Source organism: Condylostylus longicornis, unplaced genomic scaffold (genome assembly GCF_029603195.1).
Source record: "Condylostylus longicornis isolate FDR11 unplaced genomic scaffold, ASM2960319v2 ptg000004l, whole genome shotgun sequence".
Taxonomy (NCBI): Eukaryota; Metazoa; Arthropoda; class Insecta; order Diptera; family Dolichopodidae; genus Condylostylus; species Condylostylus longicornis.
Window position 1 is genome coordinate 5339893 of NW_026577973.1, and position 8298 is coordinate 5348190.

Consider the following 8298-nt stretch of genomic DNA (forward strand, 5'->3'; position numbering starts at 1 on the left):
ATATTTACACATATAACTACTCCAGAATTTGGACCTAATCAATTTTTTAAATATTTTAGTTTTTTAAATTATTTTTTTGTAATTATTCTTTATAAGAACATTTTAATACTTTATAAATAGTTAACTTAATAAGTATAGTTAATTTGAAGGAAACTTTATTTTGTAACTTTCATGATATTTATATATACATGTACCATCGACGGATCTACCATATACTCAAAGTAAGTATATATAAAGAGCGCTTGGAAACATTGAGGCGGGGGCGTAATTAATATACATAATATTATGAAACCGCGTTGGGCCGCACACAGGTCACAACCAGGCTTGATATGTACAATTTAAATAACATACAAGAACATTCATTTTTATTAATCATTCATATTAATTTTCCAACAACCTTATAACTTAAGAGAATTGAAAAACGAGTTCTTGTATGTCTTGTTTGTATAGTGTTTCTTAAATTTGTGGTTAAACTAATCCTTGCGTAATAAGAAGACTTGTGGATTATAACAATGTGGTATGAATTTTGAACTAGTTATATCGAATGGTATTAAAAGTTAATTTCTATATTCACACCTTTCACATTAAATTACATGTTTTCTTTCACATTAAAAATATAGAATTTCAAATTTTGAGAATTTCAAACTGCAGACTAAAACCCAACAATATATTGATTTTAATTACGTTCATACTTAGGTAGCAGCTTATTTTCAAAATGAATTCTTATTTAAAATAAATTTGATACTTTAAACTTTGCTAAAATTTCTAAATAATGATTTTTTTTTTTGTATTTTCAGGTAAAATTTTACATATATTTCAAAATGCTTAAGCGTTCAAATAACGTAAGTGAATTTTGTTTTTTAACACATACATAAGTTATAATGTACTTTAACAATATCGTAATAGGAATAATAAGAATTGTCATTGAATTCTTGTTGTTGCATTATTATTCATTATTTATTTACAAATACACACAAGATATTTTATGAAATTTTTTGGATGTATTAAAAAATAAATATAAATACGAATTTATTTAACAAAAATACTTAAGAATTTCATAACGTTTCCGAAAATTATAAAACCAAAAAGTTCGTGTACATGAAGAGGAAGTTGTTTATAATTTAAATGCACCATTTTAAAATTTTTAATAATATTCTTACGAAAAACGAGAATATTTACTTAGTCATATTAAAACAAAAAACATAAATCTTTAAAATATTTTTATTTCTAGAACATGACATAATTCCGCAAGATTTCCTTTTGAACTAAAATTATTTCAAAAAAACTTAAGGTCATAGTATCTAAACAATGCAAATATTAAAAAAAATTTCTTGACCGATTTATAAATAAAATGTAGACACTAGATTATGTAAATTATTATCTCATACATTTATAGTTTTATTGCAGGAATAGAAACTTTATAATTTTAATATCAAAACCAGAACAATTAATTTTAATCAATGGACGAAATTAAATATTAGACGAATTAATAAAAATGAGATTGGTTCCTTAAGATTTAGAATTCATTAAATTTTGACAAAAAGCCCGCATTAACCTTGTTAAAAAGCAAGAATTTTCCCTTGATTATAAATTTTCCCTGCGGTTCATAAATTATAAAACTATTTTCTGCAATTTATTCTTTCATAATATTTTCTAAGACACTTAAACCTTTGTTTCATTGTCCGTAACTAAAATTTTATCTCATATACTGCATTATAATTGTTAATTTTTAAGTTTAAAATTGTTACAATAAAGTTTGGTAATTTTATTTTGAAAATCATTCAAAGTAGAGTTTTCAACACTTTCATGTTTTATTATTCATCACATAAAGGGATAATCAATGAAAATTCTTTTCATTATTTTCATTCCTGACGCCTTGTATATTATTATTAGTAATAAATTTTAATATATTTTATAATTTTTTAACCTAATATTAAAGATTTGAATAACATAGTAGAACAAAGTTATAGCTTAAGACAAAATCAATAATAGTAAATACTAATTTCTATGTGCATATAGCTTTCAAGACCTTTTTGAATATACGAGTAAGAAAGTAATTTGGAAATATACATAAATCATTTCATGATATTTAAGGAAGATATTATCTTTTTCATATTTTTACAAATATACACACGCATATTCTAATATTGCTATATTTTTTGTTGATTTCATTTTATCATTTTCCTACTCCTTTTTACAGTTTTTATTAATGAAACTAATATAATAGCAATAATTGTATGTATTACTATTTACATAGACCACATTATGGACAATAATAATATTCATTTGGAAGAACTACTTTATCACACTATAAACTCTTATTATGCTCATTTCTCATCGTTTTCGTCGGCTCCAGTATGACTTAAACACACTTCTACTTTACTCAAATCAATTATACAACTTTTTCATCTACATATATGTACATATTTATTTTATATAATTAGTTGACATACAGATGGAAAATAGATTCATGTATACTTCAGTATACAATTATACTCTTAGTATATACGAGTATAATGGTGTCTATTTAATTTTCTATTTCAATCTTGTCAATAAGAATTAAAGCACGTTCTTTGTTTTAGTAATGTTCTTTAAATAAAGGATAAAAACAATCCTGTTTATTTTTCGTAATTAAGACTTTTTCTATTACTTCTGTACTTTTTAGCTTTATTCTTTTAATTTTCTTTCTTTTTATTATTTTACTTATTTTATTTTGTTTATCTAAAGCTTTCTCTTAATTTTCTGATTTTTTTTAGATGAATTATTTTTGTCATTTTGTCTTTTTCAAAATATTTTCCAATTATATGAATTACTGTACTCGTATACATATCTACATAAGCTATGCATAGAAAGTGGGAATTTTTGCTTTAATTAGTCTATTTTAATTCTATAAAAATGAAGATAGATGAAATATGTTTCCAATATGCAATTACAGAATGAAATAACTACTATAGATAAGTTGAGTATATTTAAAATTGTACAAAATTTTACTATAGTTATATTTTTCGAAGAAATAACATTGTTGAAGGAATTCGTAAACAAAGCGAAAAATAACTATTAGCCAAATTATATTCTTTGAAAAGAATATAAAATTCTTGTGTAAGAATGTTGAGAGCTATTTAAGAAATATATAATATAAATAAAATTTTATTTTACTGAAATTAAGATTAATTACATTTAAAATAATTTAGTTATAGCAATAAAACTCATAACATAGATTGAACAAAATTTTATAATGAATGAGAAAAAATCTCAGACCACCCGAAGTGTATGAAGCTATTTTGTTCGAAAACTAAAATCTTTTTAATTTTACGACGTTCTACATTATATACGTTCTACATACGTTCTACATAAATTCGTTTAATAACATAAAATGTATTTTTTCTGCATACCTTTAGGAGTAAAACGAAATATAAAGGCACTGTTATTAATAGAGAGTACACTAATTTTACTTATACGTACGAAATAGAAAAGCTAGTTGTACATGGTTCTAGAGAAACAAATTACCAAGAATTAAAATTATGTCGATTTCCAAAATAAAAAGAAGAAACAAAAAATGTTCTGTTCTAACGAATTAAAATATTCATCTTTATCGAAAAGCTGTTCAAATTTTAAACTTACGGAATTAGCCGGATGGTTGTAGACGAAGTTGGTTGATTTAATAATTTGAAAATCAACTGTTGTACAGCTCCGAAAAGTTTTTTGTTTGAATTTTGTCTATGATATTTTGCATTAAATGAAAATAGCATCTTTCTATGTTTGGCATGAGTACCGAATAAAAATGATATTTTTAGAGTTTTGAGATGAATTTTGCAAAGGAACTCAAAGTTAGGTGCGCAGAGTAAACTTAATTAATATTATTATTTCCCTTCATTCATTAAAGATGTATTTAGCAGGGGTTATGAACATATACCATAAAATATTGTAATTTCATCATTACAGATTTTGAACGTAATTGATTTGATGTCGATATCAAATATATGGTTGCAATAATAAATTTTTGCAAAGGTTACCAAAAGTTCATTGACACAATCTAATAAAATTTATTCGCATAGAGATGACAGTTTATTTACAAATTAAACGGTTTGTCAGAATTTCATTCAAATTTTTAAATAATTTTTTTTAAATTTCACTACACATGTTACAATATTTTTAATATAGCTGTTATGCTTATACTTTGTAGCTATACGTGATAATTTGGGTTTAATAATTTGTCTGTTTACCAAATTTGACAAATTAAAAAGTGAATTATGTGTTATAGAAGATTAATATTGGAAATTGTCTTCGAACGTAATTCATGCGAAGAAACATAAATGATTTAAAATTATAATTAAAAAATAAATCAAATAAAATACTTTTATAAAATATGCATATTATACGACTTACGTATACTTCTATTACGATTAAAGAAGTGAAACATTCATTTTATTTAATACACTTAATCGTCAATTGGGTAACACTCTTGATTTATTATTCAAAAGTAAGAAATAATGTTGATAATACTTAAATCTATTTTTAAAAATTCAACACATTCATATATATGATAATTAAGAACAGCAAAGAAATTCCTTTTTTATGAGTACTTGTTCTTTAATTCTGTTTTTTTTTTCTTTTTTTGTGGGCAAAAGAATATCAACTTTTCTCTTTGTTCTTGTTGTTATGAAAAAAAGCAGTTTTACATATAAGTATACAACCATAATAATATATATACATGTATGTACAACCCTGATATGTGTACATAGATGCTTGAATTATTCACTTGTAACTCTTTAGGAAAAAAAATTAAATATGTATAAAAGTATATACAAAACAATGTTAAGGACTAAAGTTAAATAATAATAAAAAGGAGCAAAATAACAGCAACATATATATCTACATACATATATTAAACACCAAGTCATGAATTTTTGAGACAAACTGAACAGAAAAACACAAGGCTCATTGTATAATGCTTTAGAATTAATTTGGAATAAAAGAAAGAGTTGTTGCTACATAATTTTATATACATACATATATACATATATTATGTATGTTGCTGGTGTGCCTTTTGTGTACATGTAGGTACTTACTACAAATAAAATAAAACTTTTATATTATATGTATTTTATTTTGCCAACATACAAAACTTTATAAATTCGCCATGTTTTTATTTTTTTTTTTTTTTGTAAAATGAATTTTGCTTTACTTTACTTGGCACTCTTTATACGTTGTAAGGTAGCTGCACATACCCTTCTGGTTTATCTTTTGGTCTTATTAACTGTTGTATGAGCAGTGATGAATAAAATAAAAAAAAAAAAAAAAAATAAAATATGAAAATATAAAAAAGTACAATAAGTGAAATAAGAAACAAAAGACTAAAACAACAACAAAATCATCACACAAAAATGAAAAATATTTTTTTGTATTTTGATGAAATATTCATGAAGTGCCATATTTACGTGTTTTCAGTTACGACATATTTTACAAACAATAATATGTTTGTGTACGTGAATATATATATTATGAAATGATAATAATAATGATGAAATGAAATATATATACATATACATTCATAAATTTCAAAGTTATGTTAGTCGCTCTTTTGTTTCATTCATTCATAATATACGAGTATGTATGTGTATTTTCTCTTTTCTTTATACATAATTGTGATTTTGTTGTTTGTTTGCGGCACTATGTGGTAGCTTTCATATGGGTAAATTTAAGCTAAATTTAATTCTTTCTTAATAAATTTTAATGAATATGCTTTAATTTAAAAGGAATATGGGGGAAGTTTTAATATGTAAATATGTATGTATATATTTATACATTTGTATTAAAGGCACAATGCGAATTATTCATAAAATCTACATAAAATAATATCAAGGACGTTATACATGTATAAAATTAGGTAGAGAATTTTAAAGCTGATAAGAGACTAATCCAACAAACAATTTTAATTTTTAATAAATTTTTGTTTTCTCTTATCATTTTTGAATCATCGTAATGTTGTTAAACTTATTAACGGTTTAACATTTCAACTGTTTTAGATATAATCTATTCTTACTTACACAAGTGTGTACCTATTAGTATATGACATAGAAAATTTTATGTGTGAAAGTCGGAATTTTTTTGTTTTTAATTTCTATTTCATGTAATTTATTTTTAAATAGCTAATGAAACGATCTAAAATTGCATATTTTTTGGGGTTGCAAAACTTTTACATAACATAAAATTAAAATGAATTTAAAATTAAAGAAATAAAAAGATGTTGTTAAAAAAAGTCGTTTTTATTCACCTGATTTTGTAAGGTAGTAAATTGCAATACGTATATTATTTATTATATTTTATTTTCAAAATAATTACAAAAACAAAATTTCACCTTTATTTTCCATTGCGCACATTCATTTAATCATTTAGACGTACGTTAAATAAATTTATCACTCAGTTGGCGGTTCTATCGAAACAATGGCGGTTCTATACAAACATGCATATTAATTTATTATGTATTTTGTATATGCGTATGTGTATATGTATATTTTTTCGGATTGCGCATATTTTAATTCTATTTAGATCAATTAAGCAACGTCCGTTTTTTGTCCGTCCAACTATATTTGTATTTTAATCTCAAATCTCAAAAAATATATTTAAACAGAAGTATTTTTCATATATGTCATTGTGATACACATAGGCAGGGTCAATTTCTTTTTTTTTTTTGCAAATAATGTTTTCAAATAATTTCCCACGTATTTCAATAATACAAATTCTTGAAAATAATGGAAATTCTTTGAAATTAGAAATACATACATATTTCAAAAATATCTCGATTCTTAAATTTTCATTTCCATTTTTGAAATTTTTAAAATTCCAAAAATTGAATTATAGTTACTTAAAACATTATTTATTTAACAAAAATATTAATAATTGATTTTACAAGGTGATATTATAAATAAGTTTGTTATAATCAATTGCAAGCTGAAATTAATGCTTATATTATAAAACAACGGAACACACGCGAAATAATGAGCTTTATTAGTGACTTAAAATTTTATAATATTAACCTTTTTTATATATTTTTAAATTTTCCACTTTCATATTTCACAAATTCATTGTGGCTCAGCTGTTTCAACTACAATAGATGAGCTCAAATATAAAGAGAAGCGTATTAAATTTTTAAAACTTTTTTTATAAGTATGACTCTAATAATTTTAAAATTATTAGTTCTTGCGTTTTCACAGTTTTTTAATTTAATTTGCAATTCATTACTTATAAAATTTTGATAATAAAAATCAAAAGTAAAATGCGGAATTTAAGTAATAAAAATTTCGGACAAATTTTCAGGATGTACTGTTCTTCAGTTTTTTAAAATTAAATTCAAATTTATGTTCCAACCTTAGTTTTTGGATTGTTTCCCATCTATGTTTAATTCAAAAGTTTTAATTATTAATAAAACTAAACATAGGTTTCACATTAAAAATAGCAAGAATTTACATTCAAAATTATTCATTCTTCCTATACGAGTAAAAAATTTAATTTATATCGTTTTTTTTTTTTATTTTGGAATTTAATACTAACAAAATTAAAAAAAGACAGGAAAAAAAGGAAAATTTTATGTTTTCCTTCTTTTATTAAGAAGAAAAATCTATTAAACTCGAAAAACCTATGCTCTCCTTATGTTTTTGAAATTTTTATAAATATTCTACTGTGTTCATGCATAATATCCTAGTTTACTATGTATACAAAATATATTTACCAATATACATCAATATTTCTTTGTCCAAAGAGAGAGAAAGAGAAAAAAATTAAAAAGGTTCACCTGATTTCAAATTATTCAATTTATTACAGAGAGATTTTCGTTTAAAATTAAAAATCAAAAATTGGCATAATATAGCAAAAAATGGGAAAATTTTAATTTAATCAGATTGTTATTGCATTTTATGTAGATTTTTTTTTGTCTACATTTTTTTAATGTTCTTTTTCCTCTTAACAAAAATCAAGTCAAATGAATGAATTAAAATGAAAACGAATGAAATTGAAAATTGAATTCAATTTTTCTTTTTTTTTTGGAAATGATGATGAAAAATACTTAACTGAGTTTTTCAATCATGTAGGATATTTAAATTGGTATTCATGATGAACATACCAACTATTATATACATAAATTATTTGATGAATTGAGTAAAATAATATTATGTTAAACGTACAGGTGAATATAGAGCTGATCTTGCATACAAGAAGTCATTCAAACATGACATTAAAAATAGTCAATAAAATTATGTATGTAATGCCTCTTATTAATATTAGTTATATAAAAAAAAATTG

General features: G+C 23.0%; 1 long non-coding RNA gene across 1 annotated transcript in view; it reads left to right on the top strand.

Annotated features, from left to right (window-relative positions):
- Positions 1-909, top strand: part of LOC129611053 (uncharacterized) — a 112234-nt gene extending 111325 nt beyond the window's left edge. Inside the window, exon 4 of the long non-coding RNA XR_008697118.1 lies at positions 798-909. This is a non-coding gene — a long non-coding RNA (uncharacterized LOC129611053). The remainder of the gene's footprint in view (positions 1-797) is intronic.
- Positions 910-8298: the final 7389 nt, after the last annotated feature.